This window comes from Balearica regulorum, chromosome 4 (genome assembly GCF_011004875.1).
Source record: "Balearica regulorum gibbericeps isolate bBalReg1 chromosome 4, bBalReg1.pri, whole genome shotgun sequence".
Lineage (NCBI taxonomy): Eukaryota > Metazoa > Chordata > Aves > Gruiformes > Gruidae > Balearica > Balearica regulorum.
Window position 1 is genome coordinate 53,509,374 of NC_046187.1, and position 22,878 is coordinate 53,532,251.

At 43.3% G+C, this 22,878-nt stretch overlaps 1 protein-coding gene across 3 annotated transcripts in view; it reads left to right on the forward strand.

Annotated features, from left to right (window-relative positions):
- The first annotated feature begins 12,529 nt into the window (after positions 1 to 12,529).
- Positions 12,530 to 22,878, forward strand: part of TEC (tec protein tyrosine kinase) — a 53,200-nt gene continuing 42,851 nt past the window's right edge. For 2 of the 3 annotated variants that reach the window (XM_075752216.1, XM_075752214.1), the window contains exon 1: positions 12,534 to 12,663. The gene's annotated coding sequence lies outside the window, so the exon portion shown is untranslated. Of the gene's footprint in view, positions 12,664 to 22,878 lie in introns of all 3 variants that reach the window. The other variant, XM_075752217.1, reaches the window with a different exon arrangement.

Sequence of the window (22,878 nt, forward strand, 5' to 3'; positions counted from 1 at the left end):
TTTTCTACGGGCTCAGTTCCTACTATTGTTTACAAGTCAAATGTGAGGCTAGATAGTAACGGGTCAGCCCACTCATAGTCATGGCACAGGCATCTCTTACTAGTGACATGCCTGCGTATTAGAACAAAGAAACACGTGAAGGCAAGGGACTTGCAGTCGTCTTCCTTTCTCATAAGCATTTTGGCAAGAAAAGTTTGAGAAAAACATTAGGGTTTCTCCAGAGAGTTATTGTTAAAAAAATGCTTTAGGGCTCATCACAACTGATTTTCCTAAGAGTTAAGCATCTAAGCAGTGATAACTAAATAGTTCTCTGAAAATACCAGATTTATGACAGAATCCAATGAAGCATAGGGGGGTAGTAATTTGGCAAAAGAGTAGGATTATTGTCTGTTGCTCTTATTGTCATATTTCTGCAGTTCAAAGTGATAAACCAAATTGCATCATTTTAACTTGTCTTTCAGTAGGTGTATAACAAATTATGTGTGTGTGTGTGTGTGCGCGCGCGCGGGCATACGTGTGTATCTTTGTGTCTCTACATGCGCATACATGCACACATAAATCTATTAAGCACCATAGTTGCAGACCATGTTGGATCTGAAAAACTGTTGGAGAGCTGGACTTCAAACAGAACAAGATCAGGCTTAGTCTTGAATTAAAGGAGGTTGCAAGAAAGCAGGAGTGAAGCATACAGTGGAAATGCCCTCTTTATATCCCTTGAGGCTCCCTAACTACCACTACACTTCAATTTTCAATTTTAAGAACTTTTAGGAACAATGAAATAGCAGATGTAGAACTGTTTTCAGCAAGACAATAGCAATGGACGCGACATTACAAAGGATGCAACATTCATCTCCACTCAGCTTTGCTCACAGCAATGATAGTCATGGGAGTCGAATTAGACCAATACGTTATATTTTCTGTCCCTGCTTTGTAGCCATATTTAACTGGTAAAGATTACTTGAAAAGTAAACATCAGTTAAATAAGACCTTTTAACATGAAGTTACTGATTCTTTAATAACAAAGCTAATACTATTTGTGTCAGCTCTTTTGAAAACATATAACATTAATGGTTGTCAATGAACACTGGAAAAATGGTATTTTAGGGTGAGTGCAGGATGTCAAGTTCACTGTAGAATAAATTCAGGTAGGTAATTTTCACAGTGGATTTACTCTGAATTGTCTCAGGTGCCAAGAACTGCCTTGATAAGGGTATAAATTAAGGTCATGTGGCAAAACACTTGGAGTGAAGACTACTGTCATAGTACAGATTGCATTTGAAGAAGTAGATTTACAAAGTCAACCAGATGCATGATGTATTTTGTTCTCTGGTTTTCAGTTGTGTCAGGGAATCCCAAATACAATAATGCTCCATAAGCAAAGCCATAGTCTGACCGATGTGTAAATTCAGAACAATTTCACTAAGAACGTATCTAAAACTGTATCTGAGCTTCTCTCTTGGGGTCTAGGGTTTTGGTGTGATAGCCTTCTAATTAAAGTGGTTCGGCTACTTCTTCTAATGAAATCAGTGTAACATGGTTATGTAACACGATGATACAAACCTCTTGTAAATGGAGCAATATTCTTGTCTCCTGAGGGAGAAAAGTTGTACTTACATTTTTGCTTTGTGTTCTAAGCCTGTGTGGAGTCCTACATGACACTTTACAAGCTAAACTTACACATTGACCACCTAGTTTTCAATAGTATGTTCTAGCTAAACAAACCACATCCTGAAACAAAATCTCCTTTCAGTGTTTTTGCTATAAATTTGGTGTAATTCCACTAAAGTCAGCTGTGAAATTCCTGTTTTGCTGAGCTGAGAATCCATTGGCTGTAACACCTATACCTGTTGACTAAATTTTGCCCTGCCACCTGGGCTAAAGGTAGCCATCTGAAAGCTAAACTTGCTTTTGGACCTAAAGAGTTGTCTTTTGAGGCAGGCTTACTCTGTTTCCTTAGCAGCCACACATGTGGTTTCTAAACCACAGGCGGTGCTATCACAGTCTCTCAGGCTGCCCTGCAGCATCACTTAGCCGCAACTTTTGCTCGAGGCTTCTGGTAGCTGCATGCTGCTGATAGTCCACACTGCCTCCACACCACTGTTAAGCTGGCAGGGCAGTGGTTTTCAGATCTAAGGATCCTTAGAGAGATGATCCTACCAAAAGAAGTGTGACCCTTCTTGCTTGACTCCTGTGGGTCCCCTGAGAAGTATCTAGAGGCTCAGGGATCACAAGCTGAAAACCACCAGATCTGAGCAACCCAACACCCCAGTCTACATTCTTGCCTTTTTAGGTAGCTATTCTTTTTATCAGTACTAGCAAGGAACTTCAATGTGCTCCCCAGTGCTACTGTGTTGACCCTGCACATGAAGTAAAATGTGCAAATAAATGAAGACCCTTCATGTTCTATTCCATTTTATATATACACATGTTACTTTCTGTCATTTTATTACATTAGCACACTTCAAGCCACCACTCAAATCAGGTTGCAGTGTACTGAAAATAGGGATCTGTTTTCAATAATTAACTCCCTGGGTTACGGCAAGTTGCAGCATTATATAGTAGAAGAGAGAAAGGGGAAAAAAAGATTTGGCTAACATGTGTGGTTATATGATTACAACAATCATTGTGGTCAAGCAGGTCCACCACTTCTTTAATAAGTTTAGCAAAGCCTTTTCATCCTATATGGATCCAGTAGCTTTAGAGAGGTGTATGCACATGTTTGTGGCGGCTTATTCAGCCTGATAAACATATCTTTCACCTTTTGATTCTTAAATCAATAACTGTATTCACGTTCCTTGCAGAGTCTTGTGAATTTTATTCCTAATATATCAATCACCTAATGTTTGATAATGTATCTCCCCGCTTTCCTTTTCCTACATGGAGTCAGCATCCATTGCTTTAGCACTCCTGCCTAGGCTGTGGATATGAAAATCCCAAAATCTCAGGTGGCATAACTCTGCATGCCAAAGGAAAATCTGGCATCAACTGACAACAGTTAACACTGAAAGGATAAAAAGTCATCATGATGAAAATCATCTGGAATCCACAGGAAGGTTAATCCCAGCTGGATCAGTGAGGGTTATCATCATGGTAGGTGATGGCCAGCGCCATGACGCTGCTGCCCTCCCCCTTCCCAGTGTCCCAGCAGAGGCAGCCGGGACCTCCCACTCAGAGAAGCTGGCTGCCTAGTTCAGAGAGAAAAGTTTTTAGAGGGGACTCCTCGGAGGAAACAGTGATCAAAGAAAGGACAAGTGATGCATATGGGTGATTGCTGCTCCAGGACTCTGGATCATAACCACAGCTCATGCACAGATGTCCCATGTTATGCTGGGCAATTTTTATAATGAAAAATGCTACAATATCCTAAGCACTGTCTAAAACCCCAGATTCCCTGTATTCCCATGTGCTTTCAAAACTCCTTGGTATTTTGACTGTAGTCTCCTGTTGTGACTATAATATCCTGTAAAGTCTATGGGTTCAGGTCCTTGCCCTCCAGAATAACCTAAGAGAGATCCTGCCTCCAGTCAATACCTTATTAGCATCCTTTAAGACAGGCTGGATGACCTATATTTAGGAGTATCTTTCCTTGGGATGGTGTTTGTCTATAAGAGCAGACACATTTTACCAGACATAGCACATGGTTTATAGCACCATGCACCAATGTCCCAGCCTGTTGCTATGATGCTTTTGCTTCTTCACACAGTGAATGTCTCTTCAAAACTGTGGTACAGCCGGGATACATCCTCACATTTACTGCAGTGAAACACAAGCCAGTGGCTGGCATTGAGCTGGCAACAGTGGGCTGGAGAGTAGAAAGGAGGTAAAAGCTGCTAAGAATGAGGCCATCGGAGGCTCTCTAAGGATGGCTGAAAGAGACAGGATTTCTTCTTTTTCTGTTTGTATCATCTTTTGCAATTCTGCTATTTGGCTATTCTATTTATGTTTGGCTATAGACTGTGAAAATGGACAATATTTAACTAGCAGATGGGTAACTATCCCTTGAACTGGGCTAATAGCCCCATTTTTATTTACTGTTCTCCTATGGATGCACGTTAGTGCTACAGGAATGCTCTTTGTCTCTCAGATCCCTTAAAATTTGACCCAGAACATGACCAATGTTTGTCTTTTTCTCTGAGTTACGTGTCATGGGCCATAAAGCAGAGAGACCCTAATCTGTAAGGATTCAGAAGGACTCTGGAGGAAAGAAGCGATAATGACAGGGGAACCTGTCCTTCCATGGCTTGGGAGACACCTATGTTTAACCTGATCTGGCCATAGCAAAGAAAGGATGCATGTCTGATGATATCCCAGTTACCACGTTCTTACCCCAGTAATAAAAGCTGGTCAGACTTATTAGTGTTTTCTCTTCTTCAGTGTCTCTTTTTTCAGTCTTCTAGTGGGACATGCTGTGCCCAGAGGGCAGTAAAGTCAGGCTTGTCTTTTAGGGCTTCCTCCAGCCAACAATCTTTCTATGAATTTGCTTGCTTGCATTTCACATTATAGAAAAACTCTGATGACAATAGCTACTTCTGTATTTTAAGTATGTTGTCTGTTCTTAGAAAAAAAAAAGATCTCACAGGGCTCTCACGCAGAGAAGTCAAATGCAGTATGTAGCCCACTATCACTGCTGTGCACCCCACGATGTGCTGGAGAACCTGTTTTTTTGAGTCAGTAGAAGAAGGATAGCCAGAACTGAAGCTGAAAGTAACTTTTCTCCTTACTATAACCTGTTGATAATTAATTCAGAAGAGAAGGTGTTTTGTTTTGTTTTCTCCAGGTAAGGATGTCTTTTTTTAATAAAAGAGGGCAGGGAATGTCTTTGTGGTCTAGCCACTGTGGCCAAAAAGCTGCCTGTTGTCGTGGCAGTAGAGGAAATATACTGTCTGCAAAGAGGAACCAGAAGGATTCTTCAATTGTTTGAATTGCTTAAGGAGTAAAGTAGGTAAAAGTCAATAAAATTAACATTCAGTAGCAGAAAGCAGTTTGCTTGTCCTCAGAGGTAGGCATGTTTGGTGCTTGTGTGCCCAGATCACTTCATGACCACTGGGTCCTCCGAGCCTGATGGGATTCAAACAACTGTAGTTATAACCTAGCCCTGTATTGGAACTGTCTGTCCCCTCAAAGAGTAGGCCAGGTGACATGTGTCCTTGCAGATCTTTTTGATGATCATGGAGATGAAACTCAACAATAAAAAATTACAGTGCCTCTTGCGTTTCCAGTTTTCACTTCCAGGCTGGGAGTCATATATCCCAAAGCACAGCTACACTGGAGATGTATGCATGGACTCATTGATGCACTGCAGGCATGAGTCTTGTAGTTGGCACTGGCAAATACATCCCTCTCTGTATAGGAAAAACCTATTCCACCAAAGAAATGCAGTGCCTCTTAAACGCCACAGCTAAGTAGAGACCTCAGTGGAAGATCCAGCTGCTTCTATCTCATTCCCTACTTTTAATGAATCTCAACCTATTGTGGCAGTAAAGGCTTTGGAGATTTATCGCTGTTTATGGAAGACTGAGAAATAGGTTATGGACTATGGAAGGTGCAGATTAATTGATGGTGGGGAAAGTGCTAGAACAACCTTGTTGAGTTACTGTGATGGCTTGTGGACAGGCAATAAAAGTTGCTGCAATAACTCACAGGTCTATTGCAAAAGTACCTTCATTTGTATCTGTGAAAGGTAGGATCCATCCAACCCAGCATCCTGCATTCTATGGTGACCACAGATGGATGACCAGGGAAAAGCAAGAATAGGGCAAGCCTTTATGATACCTTCATACAAGTATTCCTCAAGGCTCTGTCTCAGAAGGCTTCCTGAATCTGCTGTGTTGCATCTGGCTAGTGATTCTCAATAGATCACTCTTCCAAGTGTCTCTCTTGAAACCCATCTGATCTGCTTCAGTGGAGAACCTCTAGCTCTTGAATCAGAACAGGCAGTGAACAGCAGATTTCTATTAACCCTTTCCATCCCATTCAAGATTTCGCACTTTTATTGTACCCCCTTTACACCATCTCAAAGGCTGGAGATGATCCATTCCATTCATTTGTAGTGATGCCACAGAAAATGAATATATCAAATGTTTCTGCAGAGTAAGCTTTAAAAAATGCAAAGAAAAAGAAAGCATAGTGGTGCCTGTGAGATATCTAAACAAAAAGATTGAAGAATCGATAATTTCATAAACTTTATCCTTCCTGAATGATGAAGCAGATGAGTAGAGAAGTAAGCAGAGGAAACAATGTGATTGTGTAATGAAATATTGCATCAGGATGCACACACACAAGGGTTCTGAAGTAAAATTACAGAGATAATCTTCGTTTTGGTATTTCTGACTTTGAAAGTCTAGCATATATGGATTTCCTAGAAGGGGAAGAAGGCATTTGGGAGGCCATAGTCTATTTTCCTCCTCTGCGTCAGGCACCACCAGGCTGTAATGGCCCTGACTGCCTTCCCAGGGCCTCCCACCACACTGCTCATGGCCCAGGACCTCATTTCAGCCCCCCAGGGCTGTCAGTCCCCAATACCTCAGCAGTGCTGGTCTCCAGCTTCCCATAGCCCTGCCCTGCCTGGCCATAGCACCTGACTTGTGGGCTAATGTTGGCTTGACCTTGGGCCTGCCCCACCACCATGGAGCTGCCTGGCAATCACTGGACCTATCCTTGACCTGTGGAGTGACTTCCCAGCTTGACCTTGGACCTGTCTCATCCTCGCTATCTTGCCTGATGATCTGGGCTCTGGTTGAACCTGGCTGCCCTCCAGTCTGCCCTTCTCCCTGGCTGGGGTGGTGGGATGGAGCCTGGCTGAGATGCCCTGTCCTGCTGTCCTCCTGGGGATCCCCCATGGCTCCTGGACCCCCAAAGCCCCTTCCACCCTGTGTCCTGAAACACTTTGCATTAGCATGGACTGGTGCAGAGCATGTACTCTGTCGCCTGATGTAGTAGAAACTCTGTGGGTTCATCGTTCCCTTGATACACATTGTGACTGGATTCACCCACCTTTGATATTTTTTTCCCCTAACTTAGCTAGATGGAAGAAGAAGAAGAACAAAATCTTTATCTCTGTTTCACAGATAGGATCAAAAAGAAACAAAATAACATAAAAGGCTGGAAGAGAAATAGTGTTGGTAAAATGCACAATTAAACCATGGAACACATTGCCATGGGCATCAGCAAGTTTAGCAAGATTAAGAAGGAAGGTTGTTACATGGATAACAAGAATATTCAGAGTTTTAACAGCCAAAACTAAGCTAAAAATATTCTGCAAGGAAATTAAAAGACTCACATGAGACTTTACCTAGAGCTACAATTTCACATCCTAGGATATACCTACATCCTGTTTTTAGGCACCAAGTGCTAGTCAATATTGGAGACTTGCACTGAGCAAGCGTAGAAATTTTAGGGGAACTTTGCTATTGGTTTCCCACTAGAAAGCTATAGAAGATTGTACCACAAGGGGCTGCAGCAAGGATATGGGTATGCTTAAACTGGAAGGCATGTTAAAAAGAAATTAGTTTCTAGCTTCAAAAGTTAACAATGAAGATGCACTAAATAACTGATCTAGTTGTTGTGCCTTTAATGATTAGCTGAGGAAAGGAGAAACCTGTCCATGGGCAGTTCTTCTCATCCTACAATAAACAGATTAGATGAACTGGGCTCTAAAAGTGCTGAATTCTGTCATTGGAAGGAGTCTGGATGATAATTTCATATACATTCGTATTAAATGAGTAAAGTTAAGTAAGATTAATGTAGCTCCTTTAAATATGTCTGAGTTAGCTGTAAACTAGTTAACTTAAATATGACTAGCTGTGAAAGTTAGCTTCTCTGCCAAGGTCTATTCACATATTTATTCTCCTCCTTCCCTTCCTCGTAATCTTTTAGTATTTACTTTGCCCAGCTATTCCATGTTGACTACAAGTCAGAAGGTAGTAATAATTTCAGGTGCACAATGGATGTGCACAATCTCTCTTCTTTCTCTTTTCCCTCAAAATCTTAAAAGCCCTTTCCTCTCATCTAATGGTAGGCATAAATGGTATGTTTAAATGGTAGTCTTTGTACCACACTGGGCAAAATTTTTACTGCACATCTTGTAGATCTGCATCCGCAAGATGCATTTCTCACTGTTAAGCAACTGGTGAATTATTCTGGCATGTTCATTACTATCTGTTACCTTAAAAAAACCCTTTGTAATAAGCTCTCTTGTGTAATATTTGTGTTGGTCATGACGGCTCTGTGCAAACTTCTTTTGGTGATCTTTCAGATACCTTCCTATGCTGTTCTCATCTAAGCCTGGACCATGTGTTTACCTGTTTATCCTCTATTGTTCTTTGCTCTCTGATAATGGGATGGCACAGGTCTTTAATTGTTTGCATATGATCTGGTTTGTTGCTGCACTCTTTGACAGTCATCATACCCAGCCTTTTTTTCTATCAGGACATTAATCCTCGTGGTCATGTGAGCTACTGGAGTCATGCTGAGATCTTGGACCTGTCAGCTCTCTGAGGATACCTAAAAATTCAAGAAACTTTGAGCCCAGATGTCATAACACAGATATTTTTGTTTAAACGTTGAGTTAAAACTTTATTGTTAGTTTAGAAGGCATACTATAGTACTGCTTTAAAATCGAGGATCTAGCAGCTGCCTCACATGGAAGCAGGAGACAAAACATGGAACTCTGTGAAGTTGGGCAGGACTTTGGTAGAGAATTACAGTGTTGATCTACACATCACTGTGAATGTCACTGATGTGCCAAATGTCACCAAGTGTGGCAGGATCAAAAAACCACAGCATGAAGAGGTACCAGACTGAGTTCTGCTCCCCAACGTCCAGTTAAAATCTCCCCAAAACATGCTCAAAGTGTCTGCCAGCAATCCATAGCCCACCTTGCAAGCTGGTCTGCCAGACAGAGAGCCCACGGCTCCCCTGCCTCCTGGTTTCTCTTCTCCTAACCAAGCCTTATTCAAATACTGTCCCTGTGGTTTCCAGTCATTCTGCTGGTTCCTCCATCCACCTTCAACACAACAATACTGGTGGCATGAAAGAATATTTTATGGTAGGTCTGTATTACACTCCACTGTTTAGAGTTACTTTCAGTGGTGCAAAGAAATTATCATCCCCAAAACCTCTCAAAACTGGGAAAAGCTCTGGAGAAAGGAAAAGCAGCACGTTTGCTGATATGGAAACCAGACAATGAAGAATGACTGTAATTTTTCTCTTGTTCACAGGGTTCCCTCTTCAGAGTGAGAAAAACTCTCGTTTGTCATCTCTGCCCACAGCAAGTGAGGGAAGAGAAACAGAGGAAATTCTCAGTGACTGAATTCACAGAAGCCTCTGAGAAATGAAGAAGGGCTGAATAGGGTCAAGAGGGTCTGAGAGGCATGAAAGGGAGAAAGGAGGAGCTTCTCTGTGACCAAGGGACTGGAAGAGGTGCTTCTCTCTGTCCAGAAAGATTGCAAAGAAGGGGCATTTTGGACTCAAGAACTTGCCCAAAAGAACAACAGTATCTCCAAAGAGAGAACAGACATGGACCATGAGATGATGAAGCATAAAAAGATGAATAACTGCTGGAAAAGATAGTCTATCAAAGTTGCTGTCCAACTTGCATATTCTTCTTTCTCTCTTTGGTACTTTACACTATATGTGGGCTTGAAATTTCATAAGCCTCAGTCTGTCCCAAAGTGGAGACTTCCTCCTAGAGAGGGGCACTTTGCCACGAGAACTCTCCACAGCTGTTCCTTCCTCTGCAGTAGAGCAAAAGCAACTGCTCTGGGAGCTGAGGGCCTTTAATCCAAAACGGGGCAAGATCATGCTGCCATTTCAGTTCACTGAGTCCCCAGGGGCTTACCAAAGAAAAGGCTCAAGTGCTCCGATCCCTGCAGCCCAGAGGTGGGATTAATGCTACACCACCCCAGTCCACAGAGGTCCTGAACTTCTAAGAGGAGGAGAGAAAAGGTGGAAATGGCAAATAACACTGATCTCTTCTGGAAATAGAACTGAAGCCCTGAAATGTCCCCTCCTTTTTGCATTCCTCATGTTTGCATAACATTTCTGCATGTGAAATTTTAGGGAAATGAAATAATTTCTGGTTCCAACTTGCTGCTTTTTCTGCAAAGTGGATTTGGTTTTAATCCTGAAGCCAACACATTCCCCTGAATGGGAAGCTCAGCCTCCTCCTTGCTGTAAAAATTATACAGATGTATAAAAGAAGCTTAATATCTGAAAAGTACTTTTGCTCTTTAAATGCATTACATCAGGACACACTAGTATCCCTGGTGATGGGCACTTCTAGGTATTTATGAAGTACAGAAGGAAAACAAACCCCTCCTTGCAAAATGAAAACTCCTTCCCCCAGTAATTCTGCAAACCCTGGCACTGTGCAGGGATTGGCATGTCTTTCAAACTGAAATCACACCACATGCTCTCTTTAACAAGTATGAAGGCATACAGGCCACAAGAAACCAAAACTCTGCAGCAGAAATCCAAATGCATGGTGCTGTCCTGCTCATCAAGCCATGAGAATGAAGGCATCTGAGCCTTTCCTCAATGCATGTGCTCAGCGTGCATTCAAGAGAGAGTTTCCCAACGCTCAGCACATCCTCTTCTTTCACCCCAGAAGGTGGTGAAGACCTGAAGACCTCTTTTCCTTGCTCTCACAGCCACTGTCCAGCCCAGAGAAGTTATAATTGAAAGCAAGCACAGCTAGTCAGAGCCCAGCCTTCAGGCAATGACCAACCCTCTTCAGTCCCTCAGAGGCATGTCCCTGTCCTCAGAAGCAGTGTCATCTTGTAGTTACTTTGATCCCACTGTCCCGCCGATGCCCTTATCTGCCATTGTGGTAGAAGAAGGTGGGAAGGGAAGAGAGAGCATTTTTAGGACTGAGAACTGGCAAGCTTCACAAAGCTTGCAAAAAAACTTGTGATCCACACCTCCACCACAAATGCTCTGTTATTTGATCAATCAACATCAAATTGGTTAGCTCCTGGTCAGTAGTTTTAAGAAGGACACCTTCAGCTTAGCAATAGCCACATGCTTTGGACCATGGAGATGTTCTCTCCTGTCCCTTTGCTGCTGCTGCAGCTCTCGGGTGGTCTCAGGAGTAATGTAGCTGCTGCTGGTCAAGTCATGTTTGTACCATAACCACTCTCTGCCTAACGACGCTTCTTTCTGGAGCTCAGAAAGGGCACCTTATGGGGTAAAGCCATTCCATGTCCCTCCTTAAGCAACTGTTCTGTTTCATCAACCTTTCCTCCTGCCACAGGAGCAGCAGGCAGGGTGGGGAAAGCTGTAGCTGTTGTTGCTTGAAAAATGAAGCAAAAGTTGCCTGCTTTGCAAAACTGACAGCATCAGTGGCAGTGGGTAAGGAGGTCTGCATGACACCTGAGTGTGTGCTACTACAAATGTGTGGGGACAGAGAATAGGGAGAGTGGTCACAGCAGGCTGGTGGGACTGGTGCCTGTGAGGTGGCCACATGGAGACTGCCCACGCGTTTATACCAGAGATGCCTCATGCACTAGGGATGCGGCCCTGTGACTCGCTGGGCTCAGTAGTAGTGACAGGCACAGGAGATGTGGCCACAGTGCCAAAAGCATAATTTGGAGGAAATCCCCCAAGTGAAAACAAAGACTCTGTAAGTCATTTCCTCCAAGCTGAAGAGAAAGACATCTGTGTTGATCCAGCAATTATGCACTAGTCACAAAACAATGTGCTTGCAAGTAGCATAGACCCCGCTTGCTTTACTCTAGACTGACACTTAAAAACATGAGAGATGTATTTTAACTGAACTTTACAAGCTCTTTTTTTCCTCAGCTTTGCAGACTGACAGTTTCTATAGGTAAGGTTGAGCTGAGAGAAGGAGGTAAAGAAAACAGCCTGGGTGACATCTCGCTATAGACCCTGAAGCCTGAAGTTCAACACAGGCTCCTGATGGGTGCAAAAAGCCACTTTCAGTTATTCTGACTGTAGATGAGTACCTGAGCTTTGGGGCGACTGGATGCGACCATTACACATGGCTAAGTACAGAGGAAGGCACTATAACCCCATGGCCTACCTGGACATGAGCACATTTGTGATGGCCATTACACAGGAGCAGCTTCAGGGTGTACAGCCCACTCAGGACAGAGGAGAGCTGTGCCCACCACCTCCCCGTAGCCCAGCCCACAGCCCCGTGAGTGCCCTCTCTTCCCCGCGGCTCGGAATGAGAAACACCTGAGCCAAAGCACTCATCACACATATTTAAAGCCAGCTGGTGGCAAGCACGCGTGCACCTAGATTTTGGGGGAGAGTTTAGACTTAGTTCCGACTTCTAAAGTTTGCATTTTTCTTCACCGACACGTTTCTGGGCAGCTCCTGCCAGGTCTGTTTGACGTGGGTCACCTTCTTATCTCAGCTTCTCGCCGCTCCGCACCTGTCCCGAGCGCAGAGGACGCCCAGGACAGGGCCGCTGCCCCGGCGGCGGAGCGGGGAGTGGGCGCCGGCTCAGGGGCCGCCCCCGCCGCTTCCTTCGCCACCGCCGCGCGGGGGGCTGCGCTCGGCGGGGCGGCGGGAGGAGGCGGCGTCGCAGCCGGCTTCCCGGGCCGGAGCGGGGCACTGCAGTACTTCCCTCCCTCCTTCCGCCTCCCTCCGCTCCGTCGGCGCCAGGGCTCCTTCCGCGGCGGCGGCCGGGAAGCTCAGGTAAGGCAGAACCGGGGCTGGCGAGCAGCGGGACCGTCCCCGCGAAGAGACCCGGGGAGCGCGGCGGGGCAGGGTGGGTTTATTTCACCGTGCTGCCAGCCGGGACTGCCCCGAGCGTGGCGGCCGTGGGGCGCAGCCGTGGAAGCCTGTCCCGGGAGGGCTGGTGCACCCTGCAGCAGCCGCTGTTTGCAGCTTAAGACGTACAAGTATTTCTTCCTCGACGTCCAAGTGTCATACGGATCTGTAAGCAGGAGCTGTGACAAAAGCTGCATTTTAAACCTTTGCTTAAAATTACTGCAATTTGTGTAATATAAGGGATTGTAGCTCAGGCTGCCAAATCCTTTTTAAAACTAACAGTTGCTGAGTACTTTCTTGTTTAAGTGACTTTTTTCTCTGAGTCTTTCCTTATATCCATGGAACTCCAGTGTTTTACTAAGACTGCTCCACCTCGTCTCAAGGCACGATTAGCCTTGTTTGTGAATGCAGTCATTTTAGAATTGTAGAAAGAATCACAGAATGGTTTGGGTTGGAAGGGACCTTAAAGATCATCTAGTTCCAACCCCCCTGCTGTGGGCACGGACACCCTCCACTAGACCAGGTTGCCCAAAGCCCCATCCAACCTGGCCTTGAACACTTCCAGGGATGGGGCACCAACAGCTTCTCTGGGCAACCTGTTCCAGTGCCTCGCCACCCTCGCAGTGAAGAATTTCTTCCTAACATCTAATCTAAATCCACCTTCCTTCAGTTTAAAGCTATTATCCCCTGTCCTATTGCAACTACTTAATAATCCCCCTGCTTTCTGTCCCACAGCATGGTTATCCTTTCTTGGCAGTGAATGCTCTTACTGAGCCTTGTGCTGGGATACTGCGTACCTGCAGCTCCTGCAGTAGGTGACTGGATTTGCATGGTGCTTTTCCATAGGCTTCCTTTCTATGTCCCTATAAGTAAGAACCAATAATTATTTGAACTGTAAACTAAGCTTTTAGTGTAGACAGGGCCATAAGCTCTCTACTTGGAATGACAGATGCATACCTTACTGTGACAAGTGCTGATCTGAAATGCTTAGTATTGTGAGTCAAATAAGTGAGATTGTAGCTTTTATAGATGAAAAAACTGACTCTAGCAGAAATGCAGATTAAAACGGTGTCTTGTGAGTACTTCTGAAGCATTTGTTTTCATTTCAGAGTAAATGTCTGACTGTCTCACCTTTGATACAGTGTGGCCGCAGGGTGAAGCATCGCTATTTAATTTCTTGGAACTCTCCAGTGACTGGAAGATGGGCCGTTACTTATGGCTGCTATATAAATGTTTAGGGTATTTTGGCCCATCAGAAAGCAGCACTCATACAAATAGGCTCCCAGTTACACTTGAGAGAGTACGCGGAGTGACTTTGCACGTGCTCCTCTTTCCTTTCAGCGCACCAGCTGTGCAGAAGAGGCTCTGTAGGCATCCTGGTTTTGTTTCACCGGTGTTGCTCTTGTAGGTGGGGAGGTAGCTGCTTGTAGCCTTTTGGTGGTTATGGTTTGTAAGGGGGTTACAGCAGGAAGGAGCCCATTTGCTATCAGACTCTCCTCTGATAGTCTTCATATTTCTCTAGGTTTTATTTTACATGTTTGCTTTATTGAGAAAGTACATCTTACGGTGAAATACTCACATTTGTGCCTGCATTTAGTCCTCAATGAAAGGGTGCTTTACATGTTCTGCTAAATTTCTAAGTGAATATTATGAGTGTTTTGAACTAGATGATTTCTATGTGAGCTTGCCTGTTGAAACCACTGAAAATAGAACAATGTGGTTATATTTGGCACATAGTTGCTCCCTCCTTGTTTTTTTTGAGATAGTCCCACAGGTGTGAAAATCAAACCCAAAGATTTGGAGCTCACATAGTTAAAATGTACTGCCAGTTAGACCTCTGTTGTGAAATAATTCTAGTTCTCAGCTGCCAGAGCTGATTTTATTAGCCCTTCAAAATTTATAGGAGCAGCACCTTTTTTTTGGATGTTAATGTAGAATTTTTAAAATCTTTTTTTAAAACCATTGATTGTGAGGGAGCTAGAACTATGTCCTAAGTTAAGTTACATTTTAATTCTTAGCTGTGAGCTCAGTATTGTGGATTTGGCATTGCAACATATCCAGTAGCCTGGCTGACTGCCTACAATGGCTAAAAAGGGAGAAAAATAAAATAAAACTGATAAAACCATATCAGCTCCATATTGTTTCATCTTGCCCTGAAACAACATTGCGTTCAGAAATGCCGTGATAGTGTGGTATCCTGTAATTAAAGTTAAAATAACTGGGAAGTGGTTACTTTCACAGAATTGCTTGGAAGTATCAAGAAAAGTCTTCCCCTTCACCAAATGTAGGTGCAACCTGTTGTAGATTTAATTCCCTCTGTTGTGTTAGCTTATAGACTGGATACACAAGATAAGGTTCACAGTGGTGTAAGTTTCATACAAATATTTGTATCTCAAATATGCAAAACACTTTCTGTGTATTAGACAATGGAAGTCTGTGCTTCCTGCTGTCAATGCAAAGATCATGGAAAAAATGTCTTCAGCCTCTGTTAACCATTAACTTCTAAGATGTTTTTCTACTTTTGCTTGTTCTGAGCTTTTCCAGTAACTTATTACCTTTCCACTGCTGAACTTGGAACTGTGCTTTAAAAAAAGGCAAGTTTGAGTATGCCAACAAATTATGTGTATGCTAAAGACTGTTGTAGCAGTCTGTAATAGCTCTCCTGCAGAAACAGGATAAGAAAATACCAGTATAAAAATCAAAAGACATTGAAAGTAGTACTTTGCCCAAGTGGAGTAAAGGTTGGCTTGGAGAAGAAGGCCTGAGGTGGTGCGTATGTATCTATTTCTACAGAATTACCAATGCATTGGTTAAAAAACAAAAGCAATGGTCAGTCAGTTGTTGCACCATGGAAGCTAGTGATGATGTTCATTAAATGACCTGCTGATAACAGAGGAAGCTATGGGTATGCAAAACTCATTACACTGATTGCAGCCTAACAGACGTCCTCCTCACTGCAGAGGGATCAGCCCAGTTTACCCTAATTCTCCTGGCCAAGGCTGCATGCTAGCACTGGTGCTGTGGTTTAACCCCAGCTGGTAACTACGCATAGCACGTCTGCTCACTCAGCTCTCTTTCCCCAAGGGGATGGGGAGGAGAAGGAAAAAAATAAATGTGGGTTGAGATAGAGACAGTTTAAGATAACAATAATAAGTGATGCATAAATGCAATTGCTCACCACATGCATAAAAAAACAAGCTGATGCCCAGTCTGTTTTCAAGCAGTGATCCCACCTCCTGGCTAGCTTCCCCAGTGATACACTGAGCATGACGTCATATAGTGTGGAATATCCCTTTGGCCAGTCTGAGTCAGTGTCCTGGCTGTGCTCTCCCAGCCTCTTGTGCACCTGGCAGGGCATGGGAAGCTGAAAAGTCCTTGACTTAGTGTGGACACTACAACTACACAGCACCAACTGAAAACATGAGTATGTTATCAACATTATTCTCATACTAAATCCAAAACACAGCACTATACTGGCTGCTAGAAAGAAAAATTAACTCTTATCTCAGCTGAAACCAGGGTAACTAGGCATTAGATATGTCACTGATATAACAGGGCACAGCTCTCCAGAAACCAGTGAAATTGCCCCTGTGTTTTAACAAATGGTCAACCAGGTCTCAAGAAATGCATTTTTGTTAGCGGAGGGTGTTACTTCTAAAGGTAAATCCCCCATTTACTCTGCTGGCCCTTTGGCAGAGGAGCACTCTGTTCTTCTGGTCTGGTTTTCCAAGTGTATTTATCAAGGAAAAAGGAAAGAACGCAGTGTGTAGGTGAGGGAAGCCAGTGTCGGGGTGGACGTGTATGCCCTTTGTCTGGCATGGCAGAAGAGGAACTGAGGAGCAGAGGCTTGTGATTGACCGCTGCCCCGTGGCCATTACAGCTCCGGCAGTTCTCAGTCATCCCCTGTCCAGGCTGTGATTCAGAGTCAGGGAAAATACCATGTGAGATAAAACTTTGAAAACCAGATAGATCTCTTCTTACTTGTGGGGAGATGAATCTCATTGTAGGAGATGCTTTGTGGGGAGAGGAGCAGATTTTTGCAATTTCCTAGGTGTGGAGGTGGGATGGAGTAAGGAGAGGTCTGTTCCTTGCAAGCACTGTGAAGTGGCTGCTGTGTTCAAATGGGATCATGAAGTCTCTGGAAGAGTAGCAGAAGCCTCCTGGGAGTAGGCCTGTCTATCACAGGCAGGGTTTACCTTAAGAACGAGATCACCTAGGAGAAGTCTTTGGTTTTGACAATACCCAAACACTTAGGAGGAAAATGGCATTGCTGAAAAGATGCATCTTGGTTAAATGACTGTGTCCTGTATTCTGGGCAGTTCAGTAAAGCTTGTGCCTAGCTTGGTGTGGTCCAGCCTTGGTACTGTGGGCAGGAGAGATGGTTTTCGGGAGCCTGGCACAGAGATGAGTTGCTCTGGAGGAGCCCAAGCCTGGCTGATGTGTGAGCGCTGTTACCCATCTGCCAGGGGCAGCCACGGGACTCGGCTCTTGGTGACAGGAAGGAGAAGTGTTTGGCCACATTTGCAGTCACAAACTCTCATCCGAGGCAAGGCAGAAAGCTGGCAACTGGGCTGCCTCATTTCGGTTCTTAAGGTGAAAATCCTATGCAACATTAAACAAATGCAGGAAAAAAGGAAGAAAAAAAAAAGATTGCAGTGTGCTGAGGTATGTGGGACCTGGACGAACGCTTTCTTGGCACTCTTGCTTTTCCTCATTCACGTTTCCCTTATCAGCAGATGTATGAATGGGTACCACTTTGCCACATGTAGGGTATAACTTCACATATGCTCAAGTAGGTCGCAGCTGAGTTTCCTGTTTGGGAGGTGGGGGGTTTGCTCAGCCCTGTGCCTACTATAAGCTGCGAGCTGATTAAATCGTAAGAATGTTTTAAGATCTAGGCCTTGTTTCCCTTGTACGTGGGGCATAAAAACCCAGCTTTGGGTGGTACAGAAAGTGGGGTTCTTCTGAACCAGGGTCTGGGCAGGATATCAAGACCCTGTTCCTCTGGAGAGCGCACTGTCCCCTGTCACATTAGACTGGGACCAATTCCTGACCAGTTATGCTTATTAAACAAAAGAAGACTTTTTCTTTCTTTTTTTTTTCTTTTTCCCCCCTTCAGGATAGCCATGTAACTTGCCATCAGACCCAGATAACTGCCCTTCACTTTTAGCTGAACATAGTATCTCTTGTAACTCTGTCCTAGGCAGCCCTGTGCAAAAATCATTTTGTCAGGTTCTCTGTACTAGCCTACAGGGTAGACAAGATAACCCCAATACATCATGTTCAGCATTACTGCTTGCCCTGTGAATGTCATATATTATAGGCTCAAGCTCCGTATCCTGGCAGAAAAAATAATTGTGTGTGTGTTTTCCCTGCCTCCCCTTCCCAATTATGAGCATCTCTTCCCAGCTGAAGTTGCAAACCGCAGCCATTCCCAGTGCCATGGTGGGAGGAGAGAGGGGGGCCTGTCCCACCTTGGGTTGTGTGACCCAATTCAAGGGATGTGCTCTTAATGTGTAAAGTGAGTTGAGCTGAATGGATTGCTTTTTTCTGTCCCATGGGAGATCCTTAAAACTGTTAATCTTAAATATACTTTGAGATCTTTTGGAAGTAAAATTGCTACCTAAACTGTATCCAGCAAAGATGTCTAAAAGAATGTTATTTTAAACATGAAGTCTAGCACTCAGATGTTGAGAGTCACTGGTTCAAAATTGCCAGTGCAACTTCAATTCAGCTCACTTACGTGTAACGCATTATGTGATATGTTTAGTTACGTAGCCGTGTGTGGTTTTCTTTTCCCATTAGGCCACTGTTTCATTCAGACGAGGGCTGGTTAGGCTGTTTCGGTTTGCTCTTCTCACCAAGACACTCTCTCAAAGTATGAGGGGGATTACAGCTCCCTCATTTAAAAATAAAGTCATGGCAAGCAGCAAGTTTTTCTCAGTTTTGCTTAGTTACTTTTCTGGATCTCTTGAACTGAAAACTTTGAAAGTCAGCATGAAGGAGGCACTCCCCATGAAAATTTGAGACTTAGCCATGGAGGACTAACTTATCTTACCTTTGCAGTGTCATAACTTTACCCCTTGTCCTTTTTACCTCAATGGGACTAGATTGTGTTAGCCCAACTTCTGGTGATGCCCTTTCTGTAGTATCCTTATACCTCACTGTAAATAATTGAGTGGTATAAGTGGAGCAAAATAATGTCAAGCATTAATGATAGTATCACATGGTATCTCAAAGAGATTTTAAGTTGAATACAGTTCCTTAAGATGCTAAATATCTTGTGACACCTGACAAGTGCTCGTATTCCCTGTTTAGCTCGCAGCAGTTGAAACACCTGGACATTTGAGAACGGACATCAAGGGGAGCAGATATAACAAGCCACTTCACTAGAGATGCTCGCTGCCTTGCAGGAGTGAGAGGAAAGGGAAAACATGAAACCACAGCAATGACTCGGTTGTCTTTATTTTCAGATTCAGTGAGAATTTTTTCCCCTAAATTGATAGTTATATTTTGACATGAGTGAAACTGAAGTCCTTTGGTATTCCATGTTGCTTCAGCTGCACTGTATGTGAAGAAGAAACTCTTCAAGGTTGCAGCCTGGATTCAGTCCTCTGTGTGGAGACTATTTGTAAGCGGCTGAAATGCAAGTAGAAGTTTAACAATTTAACAGAACACTACAAATAATTTTAGGGTAGAACTCTGTAGGATCTGCATCAGTAACTTCAGGAAAATAGGTCTCATTCTTCCAAGTAGCTCTCCAGAAAGTAGCCAGCAGCATGGATTCTACTTAGAGGTCTTTGTCTGTTTTTTTAATTTTGAATCCCTATCATAACATGCAAGTGGTTCAAGTACAGAGAAAAGCAGAAACTGAAAGGCTTTGTTAGCTGATTAAAGAAAATGAAAGTTACTGTAAGTACAGTCCTTTAATTAGTATGTCAGCTAGACATGCACAAAACATGACAATGTGAAATTCAGTCTGGTAGCACTACTTCTACAATTTTGAGTGCAATCAAGTGGTAATTTTTCACACTAAGAGCCGTGTTGTCCCAGCTCAGAGAAGTGAGGGTGTGGTGTGATGGTGGGGGAATTATGAGTTTCATTTATGTGAAATTTCCCTTGTAACCCATCCCACATAACAGGGTAAGAGAGTCTGGGATAAGAAGATAAGGATGTTGACCTTGCCAATGCCACTGTTTTGGTATGCATGGCCCTGAATTGCCAGATATGGGAACAGTAGTACAAGATCTCAGCTGAAATGTAAATGGTCATTCACTCTGGGTTGAATCTCTTGCGCTTGTTTCATAGTGGAGGGGACATATCCTGGTGAAAATGCCGCAGAGGAAACTTGGCAAACAGGAACTTGCAGTATTTCCTGTCGCCCACTTGCTGCCTTGGGTTTTTCCTCATGCACAGAAGGCAGTTTTGACTTGTAACTTTAGATTTATCAGCACTGGCTGTACAAGAGAAGTTTGGGACTAGTCAGCCACTCAGTAGTTGCAAAAAAGCTACAGTTATCAAGTGGTCTTATAATACTACCTCAGAATAAAGACTTTGAGGGGAAATAACACCCATTAGTCAATGTGGATGCCAAACATGTGAGTTGTGGCCAGTAGTTCATCATCTGAGTCAACTTCACAGTTTGTCTTCAGCTGAAATTCCCCTGTTTATTCTTGAAGTATTTCTTACTGAGTAGCTTCTGCATAGTCTAGTGGGTGCTTGTTTCTGTCCCTATTTAAAACCAGTTATTAATATAAGTGCCTATTTTTCTTATTAATGGCCCTAGTCATGAATGTTTTCAAACATTGTGTAGTTTCTGGTATATCTGATTTGGATTAAACAGTTGTTATAATAAAAAAAAGCATGTTATGTAAATTTTTAGCATATATTGCCAGCATCTTACCACATTGCTATATATATACACACACACACACTATAAGACCTGGGCTATGTCTTTTGCATGCCTGATTTTGTTAAAAGCATAATGCTGGTGTACAGATGTTGGAATTGCGCCTGATGGGAGGTACAGGGCATGCAGGAGCGGTGCTTAATCTCTTGTTCACAACTCTGTTTAATTCTTGCCTCAGATAACCTAACTAGTCAGCGAAACTTCAATATTAGAGCTTGCTGCTAAGATGTTCTTCACAGACCATCTAAAAGGCTAACTAAAAAGAGGATGTGATTTTTATTAAGCTTATTTTCTTTTTAGAAAGAGTGCCTACAATGGGTTTGTTAACAGCTGTTCCTATGGAGTAGACAGAAACTTGGCTCATATGTACTCTATATGAATGACCTATAAGGGTGGATGCTTGATAAAAGATAGAAAGAAGATTGTGATTTTAGCAATATGGAGAGTAGACTGTGGTCTTCAACAGCCCAGGAAAAAGTAACAGCACATCCCTGCAGCTGGTTCAGAGCCATGTCATCTGGTTCTGTTAAATTGGTGTTAATATTAAAGAAAAACAATACAGCAGCCATCACCACTCTCTAACCTAGTGCTTATCCAGAGGCAGGTTTCTCTTCTGCAAGCCGCATGACTAAGAGTCCCCCTCCAAATTCCCTGAAAGCCAACCACTTCTTTGCAAACTTTCCCTGACCTCAGGACTTCCTTGCAGCCCTTCCCAGCCATATGCTTATTTTGTGGCCATGTGGCCCTTAGCTGAGAGGTAGCCAATTTATTACAGATGGGTCTGAACTAGTTTTCCCATAAGCCATCCCTTTGCACTGAGGCTCAAGGATGCGTTTGTAACTCTCATTCTGTAGAAATTAAAGCACTCAGCTGGCTTTTATGTTGCAGGTGCTACAAGTTTTTATCCATTTTCAGAAATAATATAGTTTCTACCTAGCTGCAAAGGGGGTGGGAAAAGAGAATATTTTGAGGAGCACTGCAGAAATGATAAAATGATTTATACCTGAATTCTGATGAGACAGTTCTATCTGACTAAAGAAAATCTAATTATTGAAATGATAGAAATAGTCTTAGAAGACAAACAGATAAGGAGCTACAGCCTGCTATCAATTTGAGAAATAGTAGTTTCCCTGAAGAAGAAAGAAGCTCCTTTACATTTCTTGTGAATAAAATATAAGTGCAAAAAGCAGGTGACAGGTTGCTAGGTAAATAGCTTGTTTCCCTAGCAATAAACAGCGGATACGTAGTTGATGTTTGCAGGGTGTCTTAAAACCAAATGCTGTTTTGATTCAATTCACTTTTAGGAACTTCTCCAAATAAACTCATCTCACTAGTTGTACTGCTAGCTGGCACATTGAGAGGTGAATTGCTACCTTTTTGAGTATTGTCAGATCATTATACGTGGTCTAGCAGGGCTCCGATGGACTGCATAGTCTGAGCTTTTGTAACTAAAGGCTGGCTTTTGAAGATGGATTTCAAAACCTGTGTATCCATATCACTGGTTTTCCAGCAGGCATTGAGGAAATTAGAGGTGCTCTATGACCTGCTGTGCTTCTACATATGCAAGGCATCTCAGGTCATTTAAGGGTAGCCTGGGACAGAGAGTGGTTGAGGTGAAGTCATAATTGATGCCTGCTTCTACTTTGTGTGGGATGTACCTACAGACCACTTCTACATGCCTCTTGTGAGACATGGAAAATATATTTTTAATTCATAAAACCTTTATCACGCTTAAAACCATCCTGTTCACAGCATTCTTTGAAAATTCTGTGTCAGTCTAGGAACAAGTGACTCAAGATATTCATCTGTGGGCTTGTCTGTGGTTTTTTTCCGTGGAGTTCAGGTGAGAGGAGCTGGCAACAAGCCAGCTAGGATCACAAACAAGTGCAGCGGAATCTGCACCTGAATGAATACTCCCAGAGTACTGTTTAGTAGTGCAAGTACAGGGTAGTGCTGATTCTGCTTTTCTGCTATCAGGAGCCAAGCCAGGATTTCTATGGCTTCAACTGTGCCATATAGACGTACCAGTGGCACTTTGCCATGGCAGTCTTTTGGTGCAGAGAACAGAAAGCCTCTTTTGGAGTATTTCAGGTTTGCTTATTGCTGGCAATGTATATCCAAGCCAGAAAAGCTTTCCTTCAACTGCTGATTGAGTTTTCTTGGTAGCTTTTAAGATGATCGCAGGTAATGATCTAGAAGGCTGGGTGTTGCTTTTATGTGTTGAAATATTA